This window comes from Haliotis rubra, unplaced genomic scaffold, assembly GCF_003918875.1.
Source record: "Haliotis rubra isolate DU_JTF1 unplaced genomic scaffold, ASM391887v1 Scf141, whole genome shotgun sequence".
Lineage (NCBI taxonomy): Eukaryota > Metazoa > Mollusca > Gastropoda > Lepetellida > Haliotidae > Haliotis > Haliotis rubra.
In genome coordinates this window covers 1,571,329-1,595,085 of record NW_025765348.1, presented here as the reverse complement: position 1 = coordinate 1,595,085, position 23,757 = coordinate 1,571,329, and the positions used below count along the sequence as shown (strand labels likewise).

The 23,757-nt window shown below is 41.1% G+C and overlaps 1 protein-coding gene across 1 annotated transcript in view; it reads right to left on the bottom strand.

The window, feature by feature from the left end:
- The window catches only part of LOC124268992 (cAMP-dependent protein kinase type II regulatory subunit-like), a 39,250-nt gene extending 17,788 nt beyond the window's left edge, over window positions 1-21,462 (bottom strand). The window contains exon 1 of the mRNA XM_046704026.1: window positions 21,322-21,462. The gene's annotated coding sequence lies outside the window, so the exon portion shown is untranslated. The remainder of the gene's footprint in view (window positions 1-21,321) is intronic.
- Window positions 21,463-23,757: the final 2,295 nt, after the last annotated feature.

The window sequence follows — 23,757 nt, the reverse complement described above, 5'->3', positions numbered from 1 at the left end:
TTTTAGCAGATACTCGACACTAACTATAAGGCGTTGATGTGTTTTATTTTACAGAGAGAGAGCCCCTTTAAATACGATAAGCACGTCTATAGTAAAACAACTCCTTGACATACTCGCCACATGCGCTTAATATAGTTCAAGATATATTCTTATGCAATGAAGTGTTTTCTTGTGCTGTATAACACAACATGTATATAATACACCGAGAGGCGCAGTCGTCCATATATCTCGTGGCTAGCTAAGTTGATACCGTGGAGGAATCTTACGTGCTGCGGAATGTCATAACGTAACTTAACACTAGATATCATTCTTGACATAGAAGCCTTGTTCAGTGTAGCATGTTACATCCTTACACACGCGCGAAGATCCGTGTCAGAATTGGTCTTCAGCAACCCATGTTCGTCGTAAGAGGCGACTCACGGGATCAGGTTGTCAGGCTCGCCGGCCTAGTGGATACATGTCATCGTATCACAATTGCGTAGATGCTCATGATGTCAAGCACTGGATTATCTGGTCTAAACGTGATTATTTACAGACGCTGTAACATAGCTGGAATATTACTTAGTGATGCGTTAAACGAACAAACAAACACACATCTTTACAGTGAGTGAGTGAGCGAGTTTAGTTTTACGCCACACTCAGCAATATTCCAGCTATATGGCGGCGGTCTGTAAATATTCGAGTCTGGACCAGACAACCCAGTGATCCACAGCATGAGCATCGATCTGTGCAATTGGGAACCGATGACATGTGTCAACCAAGCCAGCGAGCCTGACCACCAGATCCCGTTAGTCGCCTCTTACGACAAACATGGGTTACTGAAGGTTTATTCTAAACCGGACCTTCACGGGTCATCTTTACAATCTCATAGCACTATTGTCATTATCACACCAGACATGAAGATCCGTGAGGATCCGGGTTAGAATTGGTCTTCAGCAACCCATGCTTGTGGTAAGAGGCGACGAACAGGCTCGCCGACTTGGTTGACGCATGTCCTCGTATCCCAATTGCGTAGATCGATGCTCATACTGTTGATCACTGGATTGTCTGGTCCAGACTTCATTATTTACAGACCGCCGCCATATTGCTGGAATATTGCTGGAATATTGCTCGGTGCAGCTTTAAACAATAACCAACCAACTAATCAATATTAACGCACCATCGACTTGCTACGAAACACGGGTAGATATCAATACGCCATGACCAATTGTTGCGTAAAGTTACGTAGTGGTAAGAATCGTAAAACCGGTGCCTTTGTGAAAAAATCCCAAACATATATGCAAATTTAAAGCTGAATTCGATGGAATCTGAACAACAGCTGTCCATGAACAATGGGTTTTAACAGGAATATTCACTGGAGCAACTACGCAGAAAAGATTTTTAAAATACTGATCCGAAAAATAATGAATAATTAAATCATCGCTGGACAATTTACTTTCATCGTGATCATAGACGATGAATATCAATATATTGGAAACAAAATTCAAAGCATCGGTCCAGCAATTGCATAGTTTCTAACAATAACGCCACTATCGATCATAATGAGGTAAATTGAAAACAGGCTCAAATAGCTACGAGAGTACTGACTCAAACACGTGTCTACAGCGACATGCGCAGTGAGGTTGATGTATGTCAGTCTGCGCGTGGAGCAGCAGGTGGCTACAAGTCAAGGGTAATTACTTTTATTGCTTACACAGCTAAAGTTCCATGGCTGTTGGGTCCAGTATCAAATATTTATGTTTTAATGGACTCGGGTAAGGGAAGCAAACCCGCTAAGTGCTTTTCGTATAACAGTGTTCGCTATAATATTTACAGGTACAATCAGTTACAATCAAGATAAGAACATTAATTCTTAATATTCAGTCAATATTTCAATTTCAATTTGTGACTGGAATGGTACACAAACCCATATTCTATGGTCTTCGATCCGATATTGACGTCAGAATTACTTGCACCGATTGATTGAATTACTGCGTCTCTCACAGTATAATATGGAACCTAATAAATAATTATGAAATTTTTTAAGTGAAACAGAATCAATATGGCGCAGCAAATTTCGATACCAAACAGCATTGAATGCTGTACATTGCCAGTATCGTTCCGACAGTCGATGTTCATACAAATAACTCCCACGGAAAAGGGTCTGTTCTGGCTGAAGAACCTGACAGTCCCTAGTGGTGGAGCTGCAACCTTGTGAACGGGGAAACCCTACGCGGAACCTGGAACGACTAATTATCGTGATTGATTGCTTCTAAAATTGGTGTTTCTAAGTCAGTGTAATCGTAGAGGTATGGAAATGCTACAACCACCATGCCAGTGCAGATGACGTGCCTGAGACGCGTCCATCCTTCTCCGGCCTGGTCTCAACGCCATCCTCATTGCTTTGAAATCTTCTGTGTCTGATTTGGACGTCTTCGAGCTACCAGACTGAGCTACTCTCACTATTACGGACTGGCTACGAAAGATTTCATATATCATATTCTAGCAAATGATTTCTATATTTCAAACTAAACGGTCAATTCCAAAGCCGGATACACCTGAATACAGTGAGTGTGTCAGCAATATTCCAGCTATTTGGCGGCGGTCTGTAAATAACCGAGTCAGGACCAGACAATCCAGTGATCAACAGCATGAACATCGATCTACGCAATTGGGATACGATGACATGTGTCAACCAGGTCAGCGAGCCTGACCACCCGATCCCGTTAGTTGCCTCTTCCAACAAGCTTGGGTTACTGAAGATCAATTCTAACCCGGATCGTCACGGGTACACCTGAATACAAGCCCCATAGACATGACTTTAGGCAATGTAATGATTTTCATTGAAACGGTGTACACTTTCAGGATAACTCGCATGGTTAAAATAGAACTATATCAAAAATTATTCTGATACAATTTAATCAAACTGATTCTATTATCAAGGTGGATATTCATTGGGCAAGCTGAATGACACATACCTTTTCAAATTTAAGAAAGAGAAGAAAAGGTTGTTAAGAAAGTTTTTTACACGCAGAGAACTGTCCGAAACATTTAGAAAACCTAATCGAATTTAAAAAATACCCCAAAACTGTACAGCAACCTTACCTCCCTCCATCCTTTCATCGACAGTAAATCACTCAAAAAAGATATAAATTCTATCCTATTACAGCACTCACTCAGTCACGTTACCAAATAGTATATTGAGCGCTGAGAACGCTTCTAAATTACCAAGTTCGGTGCCAGTACCATAACAGTTAGGGCAGCAGGCTGAGGCTGCAGAGGTCGCATGCATTAACGGCTGTTAATTACAACATAATTGGAGATGTATACATGAGAAAAAGGAGTCCACCTCATATGGCTGTGAAGGGCATGGCCCGAAGAAATTATTTGCAGTCGAACGGAAATTGAATCAGCAGTATTTTGGGACCAACCTGGAGGTGACGTGTGTGTACGTATTAAATGAAGCTCTCATTGCCATCAGTTCATATCACGTTGCACTTCAATAGGTAATATGAGTAGGGAATATGAAAAACGATCCATGGAGTGAGGAAAAATAATATTCATTGCTTCAAGACATTTCAGCAATGTTTTCAGAACAACAAACAACTACCTCGAGTACTACTGGTTCTTCCTTTTACAATATAGGCCAGTGTGCGAAATTTACGCTGGTCCTGTGGCCCCTGTCTAGTAAAAATTCATCAGGACCACTAAAGGATAAGTTTGCATTGGTCTGGTGGCCAGTGAATTTTGTATTGATAGTTATGTAAATCTACGAATGTTATTTTGGACTAGTGAACTACAGACAGGACCACTAATTTTTGTCCACTCACTGGTCCTGTTCTCTAGTGGGCAATTCTGAAAGGTTTCTTCTCCTGTTATAAAAGGCGGTGATTTTACATTCACCCCTGTGCCTTCAAATACTGAAGTCTTTGGAATACCCGGCCTGTAGGTAAACGGTGTTACATAAAGACGTAATCGAACTGTTTTCCGCATGAATGACAGTTAAAGGAAACAGGCTGTTCGTGAGTGAAGACATATTATTTATTAATGAAATAAAAGCGAGATTGAAGCATATAGGTCGATCTTGTATGGAAAAAGTAAACATCAGTAGGCTGTATTGAAACAATTCACGTTGTATCCAAGTACCCACAAGGGATGTCGTCACAGTTGTATCTGTTTCCTCAAACAATTCTGGTATACCGAGTTTAAACAGCCACGTTATAAGAACAGATCCTACTTAGGGAAACAATGTTGGCAACGCAGGGTTACATTAACAGTGAAGTAACAACGGAATTATGAATTTCAGTCACGCTTCCGTGATGGGCCAAACAACTTCCCAGGGTCGGTCTTCCTGTCATTGTTTGACGAACTAATTCAACTCAATTTGGTTTCGTTTGGACTTCTAAACTCTTTAACTCTATGTTATGGATATTCCAATAATAGACATTTGCGTTTTAAAACGTATGACGACCCTTTACACATTTATGGAATATCGAAACGTAAACGAAATTATTATTGCTATCAGATGTGTAAAATACACGCCATATTTCACTCAGTCCAGGTCAGTGAGATTGTAAAACTACTTGTGTTATCTCTGTGTCCAATACGTTGCTTCATGGCCAAAAAACCTGTTGGTGCGATATTATACTTTAACTCACTCATATAAACGAATACGTTTATAAAGCATGTCCCAATATCATCTGAAGGTCCAGCGTCGAGTGAAATGGCGGCTCGAGAAACTTCCAATACATTCCAGGCTATTTTCATTACAGATAGGGAGGTGATCATGTTGAGACGTTACTGATCTTCAGTGATCCATTCAAGTAATTATGTCGGGGCGGTGGGGTAGCCTAGTGGTTAAAGCGTTCGCTCGTCACGCCGAAGGAACGGATTCGATTCCTCGCATGGGTACAATGTGTGAAGCCCATTTCTGGTGTCCCCAACCATGATATTGCTGGAATATTGCTAAAAGCGGCGTGAAACTAGACTCACTCACTCAAGTATTTTTCACCACTGCTTTGCATTTTACGCCCACAAGTATTTGTTTCCACTGATAATCGAGACTGGTTATTGTCTGTGCTTGGCCTTTCATACTTAACCTTTTTCAGTATCTCCAGCATTATGAAGTGAAAACTTTGTTTAGTATTGTCTGCGCCAAATAACTTCATTCACCATTTTCTGGAACAAAATGCCAGTCTCACCCCAAGATTATCAAATGATGAGCCCCTAAGAGCTCTTTTCTGAATTATCCTTAAGATCTAGACTGGAAATGGGTACAGGGTCATCGAGCATGACCCCCCTTTGAACAATGACCACTCCCTGGTGTGATCGTATCCTCTTAACTACTCCAACAGAAGCCGCGAAGACGCCAAAATCGAAACTCCTTCTAACTTTATCAATACAGTGCGACAAAGCTCTGGTGGCGGTCGTTATGACTCGCCCCACAATATGATTAACTAACCACGTTTGGGAACAGCAGAGGTGATAACCAATTGGTTCGGACACTTGTAGAAAGTTTGGTCGATATCTAGGGAACTTGTGAACAGACAGACCAAGCAGACGATGTTTGTTGATGTCGGTGCTGATGGGCACTCACTGAGGCAGTTTTTGACCTGACTATTCCCCGTTGTTGGGGAGGTACTGTTATGGTAATTGCCCATAGATTGTAACATTCATTCAGTAAGAGAGATGTAATGTAGTGAATCCCCGTAATCCGGATCGTTTATCAGTGAGTGAGTGAGTGAGTGAGTGAATTTTGGTTTAACGCCACTTTGATCAGTATTCCACGTTTCACAAGTTTTCGCCTGAGACGACTGAATTGTACCCCACCAGCATCCCAATCGCTTTCGGATTATGGAGGTTCCACTATATAGGGACCATATCAGCAACCCTTCGGGTATATATTGCACGTCTCTATCACTGGTTGAGAGAGGGGCGGTGGGGTAGCCTAGTGGTTAAAGCGTTGGCTCGTCACGCCAAAGACCCGGGTTCGATTCCGCACATGGGCACAATGTGTTAAGCCCATTTCTGGTGTCCCCCGCCGTGATATTGCTGGAATATTGCTAAAAGCGGCGTAAAACTAAACTCAGTCAGTCAGTCACTGGTTGAGAGCATGAAAAGTTACCATGTACATTCCGCAACGTCATACATTGTGACCCTAGGTCACCAATTCGGCCTTTTAGACATCCTCCAGAGTATAAAGAGACCACAGTTCATTATATATATTTTCGTCCGGTTGGCGAGTAGGAATCAACACATATGAAAGGTTATTTGAGCTTGTTCATTTGTTGATTTCTCTAACATCAGTCCCAGTGACCAATATCAGTGCCGAGGACTCTAAGTAATAAGATCGGCGGTCAAATACACAATACAATACTGAAATAGAGACGTTGCTGGTAATCCCAGGAGGATTTACTGAAATTCCTGGAACATAGCAAGTTTCACACACACAGCAAAAGAAACGCAACTATGTTTTTTTGTCAAGTTTTTAAATAGAAGACATAAACATGAACGCTTACTTTTATGAGATTTAATTTTTTTCTTTTGCTGTTCAGTATATGATAGAATTATCATTTAGATATGGGAACTGAAGTCTATGCTGTTGAAGGCTGTGTTACGACATGGCCAATTGCGGTTTACACATACGTAGACGTATGCCTTGCCTAATGTCCCGTGCTTTTGTCAGAACAAGTGACATGCCTTTGCAGGTGTTTGTGATGATGCTTTAAGAGGGGCAGGATACGCTAACCTTTTTCGCGAACATTCTGAATCATCGCTGCTTAGGAGTGATCTATAAATACATGGTCATGATACGTTATGAAAACGGACACTTTTAGCAGTATTTTCTTAAGATGGGTATGATAAAGGTTTACACAAAATAACAATTTAGATTTACACGAAAACTAAACGCATACCAATTCTGTTCAGTTCTTCAATAACATAACCCTTGAATAACAATGATGATGATGATAATACGTGTTCGATATGGAACAACTAGGGATAGCCATGGACGTCACGATGTACTCTATGTCTACTGTCTATGATGCACAAGAAATGGAAACTCTATTTGGTCGCAGGTATTCTTTGGTCAAGTTTCAATATTTATAATAAATACCAAGGTAGTAAATATTGTATTTCAAACAATATGTAATACGAGAACAATGAATGTCACTCTTTTTACAGACACTAGAGATGCTTGTAAAATGGAAATACAAGGTAGTGATTTCACTCGCACGCGTTTATAGTTCGAGTTATACGACATTAAGCGGGTCTATGAGAGTTCTGTTTCATGACTGGGTGCACTGCTCTCGATTTTCCTTCCAGCAAGGTTCGCAGGGATATTTTGACCGTGGCGTAAAGTAGCACCCACTCATTCATTATTAGCACTGTCACATTCCTTTTCATTTCAACCCACTCTAACAAAACACTTGGTAATATTGTAACTTTGCTGATTAAAGTAACTTCAACAATTGTTAATACCAGACATTCAATCTTTTCAAGACAAATATTATCAAAATAAATACTTTTTAGCGGTCTGCTGCTCAACATCAAAACAATGGCTTCCGACTTACTTCCGGTATAGATGGATGTACGCCTACATCGGCAGATATATCGACACGCTCAGCACAAGTAGGTACACACGTATTGATTGATTCCATCGATGCAGTAACGTATTTTTGGTCGAATCTTGAGGCAGATCAACTGATCTGTTCCGTTTTTGCGTCACTTGTATATTTTCGGAAACTACGCGTCAATCCAGGTATGACTGTTCACGAAACTGCTGTCACGTCTGAATATTTATCAATCTGTTGATGAATCTATTGTCGTGTGGGACTAAATATTTAACACCAGACATTCAATCTTTTCAAGACAATATTTAAATATTATCAAAATAAATACTTTTTAGCGGTCTGCTGCTCAACATCAAAACAATGGCCAGTATTTATCAATCTGTTGATGAATCTATTGTCGTGTGGGACTAAATATTTAGTGATGTACTGGAGAACTCATTGTCATCATGCCTCTCAAAGAAGAAATCATTGTCATGTTGATGTATTAGTAAGAATGAAGCTATTGCCGTGTTCAGACAAATATATATTAACCATTGTGAACTCTCTTGTATGAACGGACCCCGGGAGAAGAAAACATTAAAATCACATTCCCATGCAATTTATATCTCAGGTATCATTGGCCTCGGAGGGGTGGGTATGTGTCAGGTGTCATAAGTATGGGAGGTGTTGGGTATGTTTACACAAACAAAATCAACATTTCGTGGATTTAAGTCAAAACGAATGGTTCGAATCATGTGTTGCCCAGACTACATAATCGCACCACATCCCTGCTCGTAGATCTAGAACATCAGGCCAAGCTTTCCTCTCCCACTATGGCGATGCATTGTGTTGTCAAAAACCCGGTCACAGGAATTTAAAGCATTTGAAAAGTTTAAGCAACAGTAACCATGATGTATGAAGCTGGACCAAAGTAAGACTTTCTATTCTCAACAAACAACAAAATGCTTTAATCATGAGACAAAATGTCATGGATGTCAACTTCTTCTTCATTGTATGCACAACGTTTCTGGGCTTTTCATTGCCCCTTCATCAGGTGAAAGTTTCAATTTTTATGCAAAGCCGTACAAGTACGGAGCATATGTCTGTGGCATATGGTATCGTCGGTATGACAATGTTTAAGAAAAAGCGTAGAGAAAAATAACAAAACATAAAACAACGGAATCCAGCCAATGCTGAGCCAAACTCACCATGTCACTATGATATCTGTCAACAGTGATAATGACCCATGACGCGTGTCGAAGCCAGATGACGCATTTACTGGTAAATCGTCTGTAACGTTTACAACCGAACATTATTAGCTTTCAAATCCGTACAAAGCTGTTCCTTGTTCACCCCGTGTTTTGTTTGTCGACAATGTCGATTTCAATAATTGTCTAAAAGTCTGTTTTATGGGCGGAATAATCGAGTTAACCAGTAGGGTTGTCGCCAGTGCACAATCATCTACTTTACCCCGTCAATTCAGCGTTGTGTGGAGCACTCGTTTGTGAAGGTTTAATCATAATGAACGTTGCTCCACTGTCAACCTCGGCGACCAAGCTCGCCGCCACCATTGACATCGTATCCGAATACCTTACATAACTCAACACAAGATTACAACACCTGCTGTCACAGTATGTCAGACAAGCCAAGCATACTTTACTGAATAATACACTGAAGTCTCCATCTGCATCACCTCTGGTAGCGGGGCGGTGGGGTAGCCTAGTGGTTAAAGCGTGCGCTCGTCACGCCGAAGACCAGGGTTCGATTCCCCACATGGGTACAATGTGTGAAACACATTTCCGGTGTCCCCAGCCGTGATAGTGCTGGAATATTGCTAAAAGCGGCGTAAAACTAAACTCACTCACTCACTCTGGTAGATCTCATACTTTGTTATTTCTGTGTTTGAGAGAAGGCGGCCGAACAATACCTGACAATCCCATTCTGCACCTTTGACTGTGTCTTATTGCTGTATATTATATTGCTATGTATATTAATATTAATTTTTATATGACATTTCAACATAACGGGAGCTATGTGGACTGGTGATTTTAACGTAGGACAGCTGAGAGCAGCTTTGAGACAACGTACACGAGCTGAGTACTGTAGTGGCTCAACTTAAGTCCAGCTTAATGTAAACCTGATTATAATAACTGTCCAACTGTTCAGGACATCAGCACCGTTTCCATGGTTACATATGAAAGACGTGTACACCTGACTGACAACAGGCATCTGTGTCGACATAATTATAATATTATTTTATAAATTTTTTATATCTCATTTTCCCCCACTCAACAACATACATATTATAGTCATATATGTAAAGATGTACATGGTTTTCCTTTCAATTAGTTGGTAAATATTCAATACAGGTAGGTGTTTTAAGTTCACACAGATATGCACCTAAATAATATAGTTATACATGTGAAGATGTTCATGTTTTTCCTTTCAAATCATTGGTACATATAAAGTACAGGTAATACTATTATTTATGACAATTTCTACGCTGATTCTGTCTTGAACACGCACAATTCTCATTCAGGCTGATAAATAATAATTATTTATTATTATCAGGGTTGAAATATATATGTAAGCATATAAAATAATATCAAAATGGTTCCCTTTTTCATAGTCCGAGCTGTTGCTATCTTGGGTTAATCACTTTACTTTACACTTTTAATGATATCTGTACCATAACTGTAAGATCACATCCATAAACGTCAACGGGCCAGATTAATGTGGATAATGTCAATCCGATTTCCCAACTACAGACCTTAGTCACATAATATTCTCTTATCAATAGAGTATTGCCTTAAAGGGGTGACTGGAGAGTTTAAATACATATATTACCGATCGGATTTATGCACGTCGTTTAGAGGATTAAAGGGTCACCATTGTCGTCACAGATAAGGGAGGTAACTCTAGGCGTTGTACGACAGATAACCTCTGCAAGCCACAATGCCCGAGTCGCCCGTGTGATCAGAATGGCACACCTTAGGGCGATGTACAACTTAATACCTGTCTACGTGAAATGATTAATGTATATGCTGTCGTCTTCCTGTGATCTCTGTAACCGTCCACTATATGTAGTCGGGCCAAGAACATAAGCCTTGAGGTCGCGGGATGTGAGACATCCTGTTATTGCTAACATGACCCCGTTGACATTCATTAAGAAAAACATTAACTTGTGGTGCCCTCGTTAATGATAACGATATGGCTGGTCCTTTAATACCATACGTATCTAGTCAGTCTGAATGTCCATCAACGCAGCTGGCATGTCACGAAGAGGAAAGAACACATACCTGGAATCAAACCCGACCTGTCGTGAGCTGGTCGAACGCACCAACAACTACCCCATTCAATTTCTGTATTGACAACACAACTGATATTCTGAATGAGACTGAGCCGACCTCTATTTGGTTTATTGTAAACACATGCTGTTTGAAAGGTGAGAAATGTATGGACAACACCAGTAACATTCAAGGTTATTCTGATTAGGAATAGGAATCAAAACTCCTCTGACTACCACGCATATAACAGAAGTCGGGTCACGCATCCTTAATATCAGCCGACTTGATATACATGACATTGTATTACTGGTTGTCTTTCAAACCCCAGGGAATCGATCAGCGCTCACTCTATCGATCATTGTTTGGCCATGTCTGGTGCAGATGGCCAAGAGCAGGCCCTCAGTCTCTTCTCTAACAGTTTTTGCTATTTGTCAACGTTTCCACGTTTCTATACATATCCGTACACATAGCCTGAAATACTCCCCACCTGCAGCTGCAGTTTATGTAATGAAGCCTTTTATCATAATACTGAAGACTCAACATTGCACTGTCTACAGATATATATCCATCCATCCATCTATGCATCCATCCATCCATCTATGCATCCATACATCTATTTATATGAATGAAGGTAAGCACATAATAACAAGGTTTGTATCACAGTTGGGGCGGTGGGGTAGCCTAGTGGTTAAAGCGTTCGCTCGTCAAGCCGAAGTCCGGGTTCGATTCCCCACGGCGTACAACCATACTGAAACCCATTTCTGAGTGTCTCCAAAGTAATGGCGGGACATTCCAGAAATGGGCTTCACAAATGGGCTTCACACATATTGTACCCATGTCGGGAATCAAACCCGGGTCTTCGGCGTGACAAGGGAACGCCTCTTAACCACTTGGCTACCCCACCGCCCCCGATTACCAAAGACTTTAGCTTCTATGCCGCACAGCACCTCTGCAATAATAAGGTGTAATGGTGACACACGCGGATACCCCAACATCAGGGGGGACATTTTGTTCCTCCACACGGTCTGGTGCAATAAAAGATGTACAAGTGTATTTACGATATTGCGTGAATTACGATGTTGAATAACCTGTCATATTAAACTGTCAAGAAGCATTGCACGGAAGTTTTTTTGTTTAGTTAATTTCGTCTTGATTTCGACTTTAATGTCCACATGAAAAGAATGTACACAACGCTTATGTAGGTTGACACACACAACTTCTACACGCTAACACGCCCACTGTGTTATTAATGTCATCACTGTCACGCAACATGGCCATTTGTCATCACGGAATACCGGGGCCAAGGTCGATTTACAGCGCGATGTACATTGTCAGTGATTACACGTCGTCAATGACAAGGCACTATTGAGTAATCCGGCTATGGCCCTAATGACTATCCCTCCTAAGGCACAATTAAGTAACTAGACTAAGGCCCTAATGACTAACCCCGCTAAGGCACTATTGAGTAAACCCGCTAAGGCACTATTGAGTAACCCCGCTAAGGCACTATCGAGTGACCCCGCTAAGGCACTTTTGAGTAACCCCGCTAATACACTATTGAATAATCCTGCTAAGGCACTATTGAGTAACCCCGCTAAAGCACTATTGAGTCACCCGCTAAGGCACTATTGAGTAAGCCCGCTAAGGCACTATTAAGTATCCCCGCTAAGGCACTATTGAATAATCCTGCTAAGGCACTATTGGGTAACCCCGCTAAGGCACTATTGGGTAACCCCGCTAAGGCACCACTGAGTAACCCCGCTTAGGCACCACTGAGTAATCACGCTAATGCACTATTGAATAGTCCTGCTAAGGCACTAATCGCGCCCTAATCGCTACCCCCACTAAGGCACTAATGGCTACCCCTACTGAGGCACTAATCACTAACCACGCTATGGCACTAATCACGACCACCACGAGGGTCTTATTGACAACACCCATTAAGGCACAGATCACTACGACCACCACAGAGTCACTGATGTCTGCCACCACGATTGCGCAACTGACTACTCACTACCACGAGGAAGGCGCTAATGACCACCACGAGGAAGGCGCTAATGACTACCACCAGGAAGGCACTGATGACTACCGCCACGAATATGCTACCACCACGAAAGTGCTACCACCACGAAGGCACATATGATCGAGGCCACTAAAGCCACAAATGTCAAACACTGTTAAACACTGACGACTATAAGCGCTGAAGGAAAATTCACCTTTAAGAAGCGGCAAACTGATACAATATGATTCGGGTTCCAGGTTACAAGTGACCCCAAGCTACATATCTGTTGAGAGAAGAGACTAAATGGATGGGCTAGTCATCAACTCCCGACGGGGTGGATCCTTACTCATTTTCAATCACTGGTCTCTCTGGGCCGAATATTTACAGACAACCAGCATTCCACAAAATGACATAGAGTTCGTATTTAGAATACTGATGTCAGAATTTCTCCAAAGAACTAGAAGAACATGTTTTGCAAGAACTCGTCCAAGGACAGTCACCAGTGCGCATGTTTATTTGCATTGAACACAAAATTCCCATTTCTTTTGAGAATTAGCAGGAGGATGACAAATCAAAGCTGGCTGTTCAAAAAACAAAAGACGCCTCTTTCGGAACAAAGAACTTTAAACTTTTGAAAGCAGTTGCTGTCACTCTAGGGAAAGGAGACAAGATGCTGTTTATATCGCCTAATTTAACGGGCATGTTTTATAGTTGGCTTTGCCTCTCGTTCTGCACCTGCTTTGGCTCAGAAGCCATCGGGTTCAGGTATAAAGTGGCGCACCAATTTGTACAGAATTCAGACAATCGGAAAGCAATTTATAACAGGATACGGGCAGGTTTTCCTGAGTGGCACTGTGAGGCGATTTAGAGGGATTAGGTCGACATGAGGCTGTCCTCCCAGTCTCTAACGAGATAATTGAACAATCGACCTTTTCCATCAGAGCGGTGTACCAAATGTTGGCTTTCACAAGTTCCGCTGTACCATATACATGTGCATTTACGCAGTCGACGTGGGCATTAAATCTAAATATCACCAATTCATAAACTTTTCAAAAATTTAGATTTAAAGTTCAATTACTCTGATTTAACAACAGAAATTAAATGTGACAGTTTTGGAGATAGAAGAGTATTTTTTTACGCTCCACACAGATGTAAACCAATCAAAATCATTTCATTTGTGTTCGTGCTATTGTCTAATTTTCCATTTTCATATTTGTATTTTTTAAGCAATTGGTAAGTTTATCATTGTTGGTGTATATCTTGATAAGACTTCATTTCAAAATGTGTTCAGGTTATGGAAGTTTACGTAAATACAGTATGTACACTTTGTGAAGTTACGTTCAGTCCCCGCGGATTTACATACTGTGTAGACCAACCTTTGCTTCCATGCCCACCCTCAGTGCTAATTGTGATAAACCAAACAACTAATTAAGCACACTCACCCACCTAACGCACGATCAACACCCACCTCTCCAATACCAAATACACCCTGGTCATTAGCCTGACTCAAGTCACCTTGTTCTGAATGACGTCAATACCAGAAAAACACGATAATATCAATAGGCAAAGACATAATTTCGGAATGACATTTCGAATTACAAATAATGCTTTTCTCAGCGTCTTCTTTGAAGCGGTCATTCCGCAGTTCAGACGGGAGAACGCTATGGGCAGTACAGAGGTTGTGAGATGAATATTGAGTTTTTCCTGGGTCTTTGAAATTGACAATTATTATACCCGTAAGACATTGAAATCTCATGTTATTACTTACTGAACTGATACAAATGTCATATGGAGTTCTATCTAAATTTATTGTATGTCAAATGATATTTAGATGTATCGTCAATAGATAGAAAAAATCAACAGTATTGTAATAATCAGCTAGTGTATGAATGCTACTCCAATGTTTTTCAGTTTATGTACCTTTAATCTAATACATACTAATGTTACTTATTGTTAAATCAATCGATTGTATATTAGTCTCTTCCATTATAAGAAAGCAACGGCAATCCTCGATGTAACAACTACATTCCCTGAAGGTAGGTCGAACACAATGAATACGGCAATAAGTCATTACGTCACTTCCTGTTGTGTTTGTACACACCTCGCGTGATACAGGGCACTGAGCAGGCGTGTTCGGCATGTAACCATATACAATAATCATACACGCACTAATTATATCTTTAATCGATGACCAGAAACATTATCTGACTGTGAAAACCCACAACGAGGACGTCACAGTCAGCTTAACTCGACGTCTTATGTTACTAGGAGGTTATCTATAACGTCACTGACGACTTCGGGATATTAGTACGAACGTCTACGTCACACGATCCACTGTCCTTGTACGAAAAAACAAAATCACCAGTTTTCAATGACATGAAGCGATGAAATCGTCCAAAACAAGAAGAGGAAAAACGTGATCATAAAGACAGAAAAAACAGCCATGATCGATAAGAAGGTTAGCGGTAATTAAACAAACGCGGCTGGCTGTACCGGCCCTTTCAATATGTGAATAGGGTTCCTTCTTGCGCCGCCCGGGGCGGTAGGTTGATGAGAAAAGCATCCACGCGGTGTGTGAATTATGCACGAGCAAGTACGGCGTTATTAGACGTTTCCAACCTCGCTACGACTGTTGAATCTGGTCAATCGATCCGATCATTGACTTCTGAATATTAAAACATTGTGTTTATTTTCTGGTGACCTTCGTATGGCAGTACAGATTTAAGAAACTCTATGGCCAAACCTTGGAAAAGCTCTAAGTTGTGGTCAGGTTTTGTGTACAAAACGTATAGTTTGTCATTAACAAATGAAGATAGATGGATCTTTTATGTGACTTCTTTAAGTCCAGTGGGATCTTGCATATATTTGATATTTTTGCTAAATGATGTTTTTGTCAATATTGACATATATCAATAACACTGGACATAGTTTATAACCGAATTATCATCGACCATATTGGAAAAGTTGTCATCCCAAAGAACATCTTTCATAATGTAAGAAAGCTTTGCTTACATTAAAAAAAGCAATTGTATTTGTTGGGCTATCAATCTAGACAGTCGACTTACTATAAAGAAACACTAAAGAGACAAATGATCTTGCAGCACGACTCATTAAGAATTAACACGGCTGTGAATGTCATACTGTAAGGAAAAGATCGATCGTTAAGGGGCCACAATAAGAATCTTTACATTGGAGAGGGATATCATTTACGCAATCTATCGATTCTTCTAAAGTTCACATTCCGCTTTCTCTTGACAACACACAGCAATAAGCTCAACAGCACAAGGCCCGCACTGTGTCCCCATCAGCTGGGGAACAGTCTGGCGTGAGTCACAAAGACGCCGAGAGGACGCTAAGATTCTTCAATTACAGAGTGCAATTTATGTTCTTATGTAGTTGGATGTGTATGGTATTTAGCCCTCTTGAGCACAACAGTCAGACCCTTTCCTGGAAATGTTTCCAAAATGGCACTGAACTAGCTTCTTCACTGCAATCGTGTTCCTTTTTGTCGAAATCGAAAATAAGACACATATGTTTATACTGACGAATCTTATTTTTAAAATCTTCCAAACAGGTAATAAGCTACTGGCACAGACAGGGATAACACCAGGTATCATGCCCTCTACTGATAACACCCGGTGTCATACACATCCTTATATGTAACCATCAACAATTTGGGTTAGACGTATCAGAGCTCCAGATATATGCTCAAAGTTCGTTGCTACAGTATACAATGCAACAATATCATTAAAATTGAGGTGAAGTATATACTGATAAATGTGAAGTATTCCCACTTAGGGATTTAAAAAAAACATTGAGTGTCTGATAATGCAAGTGACAACATCAACGTCAATGCAAGAGTCAACGTCGGGTGTTTGAAGCACGAATATAGACAGTTCCATTCGAATACATTAATGTTTCAGTTCTGGACTCGAGATGCAGAACGAACATATCGTTTATGAGAAATACAGTGCATTGATTTATCTATTCCAGTAACGTACAGTATGCCTAGTTGATGCAACAGTTGTTGATCAGAGGCATTCAGTGCCATGCATGAATTGCTGAGTTAAATGTTAAGTACGCATACCTAGTGCTTAGTGAAAAGCTTAGAACGCATATCACGTAGACGTTAACTCAGCTGGCTGTATAGTGACAGTCAGCTTCTCTGTCGCAGAATGACACACGTCTCATGATCGTGTCAGGTATATCCTTTATACTGCCACATCGATACTAACTGTTGTGTTATTATATAGAGGCGACCCAGTCGTCCCTGAGTTGCGCCCCCTAGGTGTGCCAGAAATACGACCATAGGTTCGAATCCTGAATCACCTTGGCTATGTTACACGTTTTGTCAGCATACCTTACCGAAGTGGCAAAACGTCTGAGGCCTGCATTTCGGGCTTCATCAAGATGATTTGTTTGTTGTTTAACGCCACGCTCAGCAATATTCCAGCAGTCTGTGAATAATCCAGTCTGGACCAGAAAGTCCAGTGATTAACATCATGATTTACGCAGTTGGGATACGATGGCATGTGTCAACCAAGTCTGCGATACTGACCACTCGATCCCTTCAGTCCCCTCTTATGACAAGCATGGGTTGCTGAAGACCAATTATAACCAACATATTCACGGGTTTCATTAAGATGACGCGAAGTAGCTGTGATACTATACCAGCAGGAGTCACACCCGGTCAGTGTTGAACCTTTGTCTCCAGTACAGCTGTTCATTCTGGGCCATCATACAGTAGAGTGAGTGAGTGAGTGACTTTAGTTTTACGCCGCTTTTAGCAATATTCCAGCAACATCACGGCGGGGACACCAGAAATGGGCTTCACACATTGTACCCATGTGGGGAATCGAACCCGGGCTTTTGGCGTGACGAGCGAACGCTTTAACCACTAGGCTACCCCACCGCCCCCATACAGTAGAGAGCACCATACAGTTGTGTATAACTAACAAAGCTTATGTCAATGATATCCTAGTGCGCAATTAGATATACTTCCGTGTACAAATGCTTCAATATGGCGGTCCTTTTGACTTATCTGGGGCTGTACACAGTCATATCTTTGAGGGACTGATTATTGAGATGAAATACGCAGGTTTTATTCCGGACACAACCAAGTACTTTGTCAGTTCAAATCGGTTCATTATTTCCGTTCTCTCTTTATGGACCATGATGAGTAAGTGAGTTGTGTTTTAAGCCGCTTTTACCAATATTCCATCAATATCATGACGGGGGACACCAGAAATGGGCTTCACACATTGCTCCCATGTGGGGAATCGAACCCATGTCTTCGGCGTGACGAGCGAACGCTTCAACCATAAGGCTACCCCACCGTCCCGGACCCTAATGATTAATACATACAACAGTGGGTACCGTTAGGTTCGTTCATCAGTCTGTCGCGAAGCATGATCGTTGGGCTGGCGTAGCATCATTAGCCACGGAGGGCATAGTTGCGCTAATGGTGTAGGGCGCTGAAACTCGCAATTCAGAGTGGCGTCCCTTTATCGAGCGAGGATTCGATGATCGTAAGTTTGACTCCAGACCAAATAACATCCTTGATAATAATAAGGACGTGTTGAGTGGGTCGTGAACGCGATGATTCTCCCCCATTTAGCACACAAGAGTAACGTAAATGCCATGGTGTTTACAGCATCATATACGTCACTCACCCAACATACGACAGCCCTTAAATGAAGCAACACACCAATACACTAGTCCCTTGGGGTTGTCTTTGCCTCAATATCTCAGACGTAATATTCACCTAAACACAATAAAATTAGCACAGCAATGCAAAAGGCCATTATTGTAAACAGAACAATTAATCACTGACTGATGTCAATTTCACAGGAAGCTTTGAAACGAGGAAGTCGATTGTTGTCATTATCATTGAGCTTAAGGGTTTTACCATGTAAAACATTACGCAAATTGTTTTTCTTCCGATTGGGAGTTTCCATCATAATATCTGCTCGTGTGAATGATACAAGTCGTTAATTATCTTTGTCCTTGTGAGATAATAATATCGTCATTACATTAAGCATCATACCTGACACAATAAACCGTTTCTGACTCTCGGCTATAAATTCGTCTATTCATGATTAAGCTACGTATAATATTGAGACTTTTTCCTATAATCTGCTTAATCATACTTAATTTATTAGAACGGTATGTATTATTGTTCCAAACTGCAGACACGCGCTGTATCGAACGAAGCGACATTTAACTTGGTCGCGTTTGAGCAGTGTATGATTACAGAATGTGTATGAATAATTTAGAAAATCCATACCGAGAAATAGTGGCTTCATTGTACTTCAATATTTAAAACTCAGCTGGATTACTAAACAACCGCTTTTAGTCAGCACAATCTGCGCATTTAACAGTCAGCAACGATCTGTCCAGTAAATGTTCATGTGCCCGCCTCCATACCTATCTACGCGCACGCACATACAAACATGCGCGTTTAGATATAAGTATATGTATGTATTCAGGTCACGTTCTATGAAGAACGAGTAAGACTGTCTCGCAAACGCCCCTGAGTGGTCTTCCTGTTGGAGTAGACTACGCTACGTTTCACGGTCGTTGACCACGCCGGAGGGAGAGGGGAGGGACGGGCTGACGGTAGGCTCACGCGAGCGTCTTACCTACTTCCACTTAAGAGACATAGTCCCGGACACGTATTTCCTTTGAAGCAGCGACCGATATTTCACAACTCGTCTAGTAACTCGTAAAATATCCAGAGTTCAGGGACGTCCGTATTGGGCATTTATTTTGATGTCCGACCAGCATCAGCATCTACTCTGAATCTCTTATTTTCACCTGGTCCTCCTAACTGTTGTCGCATGGAAATTCCTTTTCTTTTCATATTATGTACCTAATCCCATGGTGCACCAGGCTTGCATATCTAGAGCTGTTATTATCTCGAGGGTTTATCTGTCTAAAGCCTACACTTTACTTGTCTGGAAATACCGCCCATTCCATATATTTCCGACGGTCTCGTGCACTTAGCATTTACTACTGACAAGTAATTTAGTTTTCTGTTTTAAATTATCTTATTGAGGTCAACCCGTTATAAAATAATTCTAGATAATTATATAATAAGTTCACTACATCCGAGAAATAAGACTTATTTTTTATATGAATAATCGATTATTCGATTTATCCAAGAGTAGAGTTGAAATTTTGTATCAAGACAAACACCTCGATACCAATTTCAGTCATACGAACTAGATTACTTATTTTGCTAGACTCACAACTAGTCTCTGAAATGAACATACTTTTACAGTAAAAAAGCTCATAGTAAAACAAATTAAAATATATATAATGAAAAGGAGCCCTGAAACTTCCTGAAGCTGTGGAAATCTAGACTTGCCACATTGCGTGGGCTTGCTTGGATATATTTGCTTCAGGGTCAGTATGACAGACTATTATTTTGCTTAATAATATAAGAAGATATATAATATGTTACTAGGTGTATCAGTCAAAATTCAGACTGCAGTTTATACCCATTAATCAAAACTGTTCGAGACATAGCAACCTTTACCTTAACTCCAAGTTCACACGGAGCTAACCATCATATGCCATGTGTTAATAATTAAACGTGTTTCTATTGACCTGGTCCGATCAATCACTGTCCATTACTAAAACGACTCGCTCGCCGTGTGGTCAGTTCCCGGTAATAAGGACCTTCTATCAGACATATCATACCGCACCTCTAATTATTTTCGTGGGGTATGCATAACACGGTCATATTAAACCTTCATTGCGATTTGGTATTTGACACATTTTCTCGTAACAATCATCAGTGTACACGCTACACTGCACATAGCCCAAACATACCGTCCGCCGGTGGATATAAAACATAATGACATACAGGGCATGGGTCGAGGGCGTTAGTTATGGTATAGGCGGAGCATTGTTGTAATCGTCAATAACTCCAGTCGAGATAATACTATGATTCCTGCCTGCCTTGTTCGCTAATTGCTGGGGAAAAGATCACGCCGACAGGTTTAAGTCATGGAGTCATTACCCGTGAACAAACTTGCACAAAACCTCGACATGAGTGTGTGAACATATACTCATGTCAATAATGGTTGTCACCCCCCCACCCCCATCCCCACACCTCAGCCCCCACCCCCCTCCACTAAAAACATTTGAAGGGGGTGACAACCATTATTGGCATGAGTATATATGCCAACTTATTGCGTCTGTATGAGGCATGGTGATTGTTCGAACACAATGTACGGGCGGTGTGTGTATATAACATTTTATGTGAAATAGAAAAGCCGTGAGAAAATATTGACAATGTCAACATGACAACGTTTAAAGTCAATCTTCATGTACATTGAAAAGTATCGAACGTTGAAAGATCGCATTTTGACAGCCAGTAAATCCCCATAACTACCACAGCATCACAGGTGGGCTTGTTTTCAAAACTATGAAGTATACTTGAATAGGGACAGGTATATATATATTTTCAATGTAATACAAGGAACTTAGCACTCACCTGTGAGAGTATTCACCTGAGGTATTCCAAAGCAGTGAGCCTAATGCAAATCTCAGGTGCGCGAGTCACCCCTTCGTCGAGCTGAGCTTTGTTCCAAGCTTGGCTGACTATGATTTGTCGCGTAGCGCTACAGCGGGAAGTCGGAGGAACTCTCTGCGGATGTGACGTCAATGTTATGAGTCACACCCCTTTTCCAAGTGATGTTAACTTATCAAGTGAAATGCAACGCTCAATTTCCCTTGTCCTCGAGGCATAAGGATACGAAGCGTGTCAACGGGCCTGTGTATCAAGCAGTTTCAGATCACTAGTAAATATCCCTAATCGAGTTTCATGATTGTGCTGCGTTCTGGCTGACTGGGGGAATTGCAATTTCTGAATTTACACTGCGTGTCGAGATTGTAACGCGATAGACGGATAGAGGGGAACAGATCAATAGATCAATACTAGGTCAATCAATCATAGAATAAATCGATATCTTAAGTGGGATATGGTTATACTTGCGATCCGCAGACAACTGTGACATTTCGGAAAAGGGAAACAGCTGCGTCACAACGACTGATGTTATGGATCCGTTCAGTATTGAAAACAAACGCTGCTCAGAAAAAAGGAAAAGTCACTGGGGCTCTCTTGTACGATTTAATAATTCATTATCAGGAACCATTTTTTTCAGAGATGTAAACTAAACTGGTCGTATTATATAAGATTATTTATCATAGATTTTTTCATTAATTGTCATTAACATGTACATAACGAATTACCTCTAAATAATATTTTTTTAAACGGTAGTTATCGTGTATAATCTCCGTGTCATACATGATGAGCTGTGCTTCATATATAGAGATGAATGGGCTTCTAGCTTAGATCTACTGACTATATTTGTGATTCTTGCTGAAGAAATCGGTTCCCAATTGCGCAGATCGATGTTCATGCTGTTGATCACTGGATTGTCTGGTCCAGACTCGATTATTAAAAGACCGCCGCCATATAGCTGAAATATTGCTGAGTGCGGCGTAAAACTAAACTCACTCACTCTTGCTGAAGAAAACCTCTCTGAGATGGTTGTTCTTATCACATCCATATTATCGATCGTTCGTTTTAGAACATTAATTGGTTAAACATCCTCTCTTTGAAATTGATTTGATATTGTTCATTTCCTCGGAAAAGTTGTGTCTGTTGCTAAGCAACCTCTCACACAAGCATGATTGATTTGTCATAGTTGAGCATGTGGTGTGGTACTGAAGTGTTTAGACACAGCACACTGAAAGGACTCACCTGCTGATTGGGTCATATGTCGAAATCGATACAACCATTGGTAGAATGGGTTTGTGTCTTTAGATAATTGAAATAACAGGGTGCCCAAGTCAGGTCACATCGCTAAACAAGGTAAGTTAGTCAAGTGAATGGTTGTAATTGGAAAGAAGGAAAATCGGTAAACTGAAGTAGGAATGTATTGATAGTGCTGTGTGAACTTGGTCTTGGGACTGTCACATAAATTGTTGACTCAATTAGGGTGTGTGGGCCTAGTGGTTAATGCGTTCGCTCGTCACGCCGAACACCCCGGTTCGATTCCACACATGGGTAAAATGTGAGAAGCCCATCTCTGGTGTCCCCCGCCGTGATATTGCTGGAATATTGCTAAAAGGGACGTGAACTCACTCGCTATCGTAGAGTAGTAAGACCTCGCTAGTAATAAATGGTCGAGTCTGGAACATGAAAGCCTGTGATTGACATCATGAGCACCCATATACACATTTAGGATACGATAACATGCATAAACCATGTCAGCGATATCTAACACGCATCGGTAGCTGAAGATCTCGACTATCGCGATTCTCAGCAAAGTCCATTGTAATGTTGGTTCCACAAGGTAAACAGCTTGACAAAAGAAACAGTACACTTGAAAACTGGATTTTACCAAAATATTTCCAAAGTTATAAAAACGTAACCAGGATGAAAACAGTTGCCAAAAACACAGAAAACCGAAGCTTCAAAACGCAACCATGAAGCATTATGAAATGCATCACCTTCGAAAAAAGCTGCCAAAGACACTCAGTGTTAGCGCCAGTCTGGCAGGGTTTCGGTACAAGCACATCGCCGATACATATACAAAGGGACACAACTCTGTACCCCTGATTCATTAACACAGACTTTGTTAATCAAGGTGATTTCATCATTGGCGATGTCGTCCGGGTCAACGAGGCTTCAACGTATCTCATCAGCTTCCGATTCCCGCAGTTGCAATGTCGCCGCACCACCCTGCACTCAGGAAAGCGGAAATCGGCCGCTATTTAGCAACGAACATTATATTTACACAAGGAGGCAGCAATCATCCAGCCCCACGCGTTCCACCCGAGGAAGGCTTACGACGTTTATATTCTATAGCGAGGAATCGGCTTAGAATGTATTCTGTTCAGCTTAAGAAATCAATGCATTCAG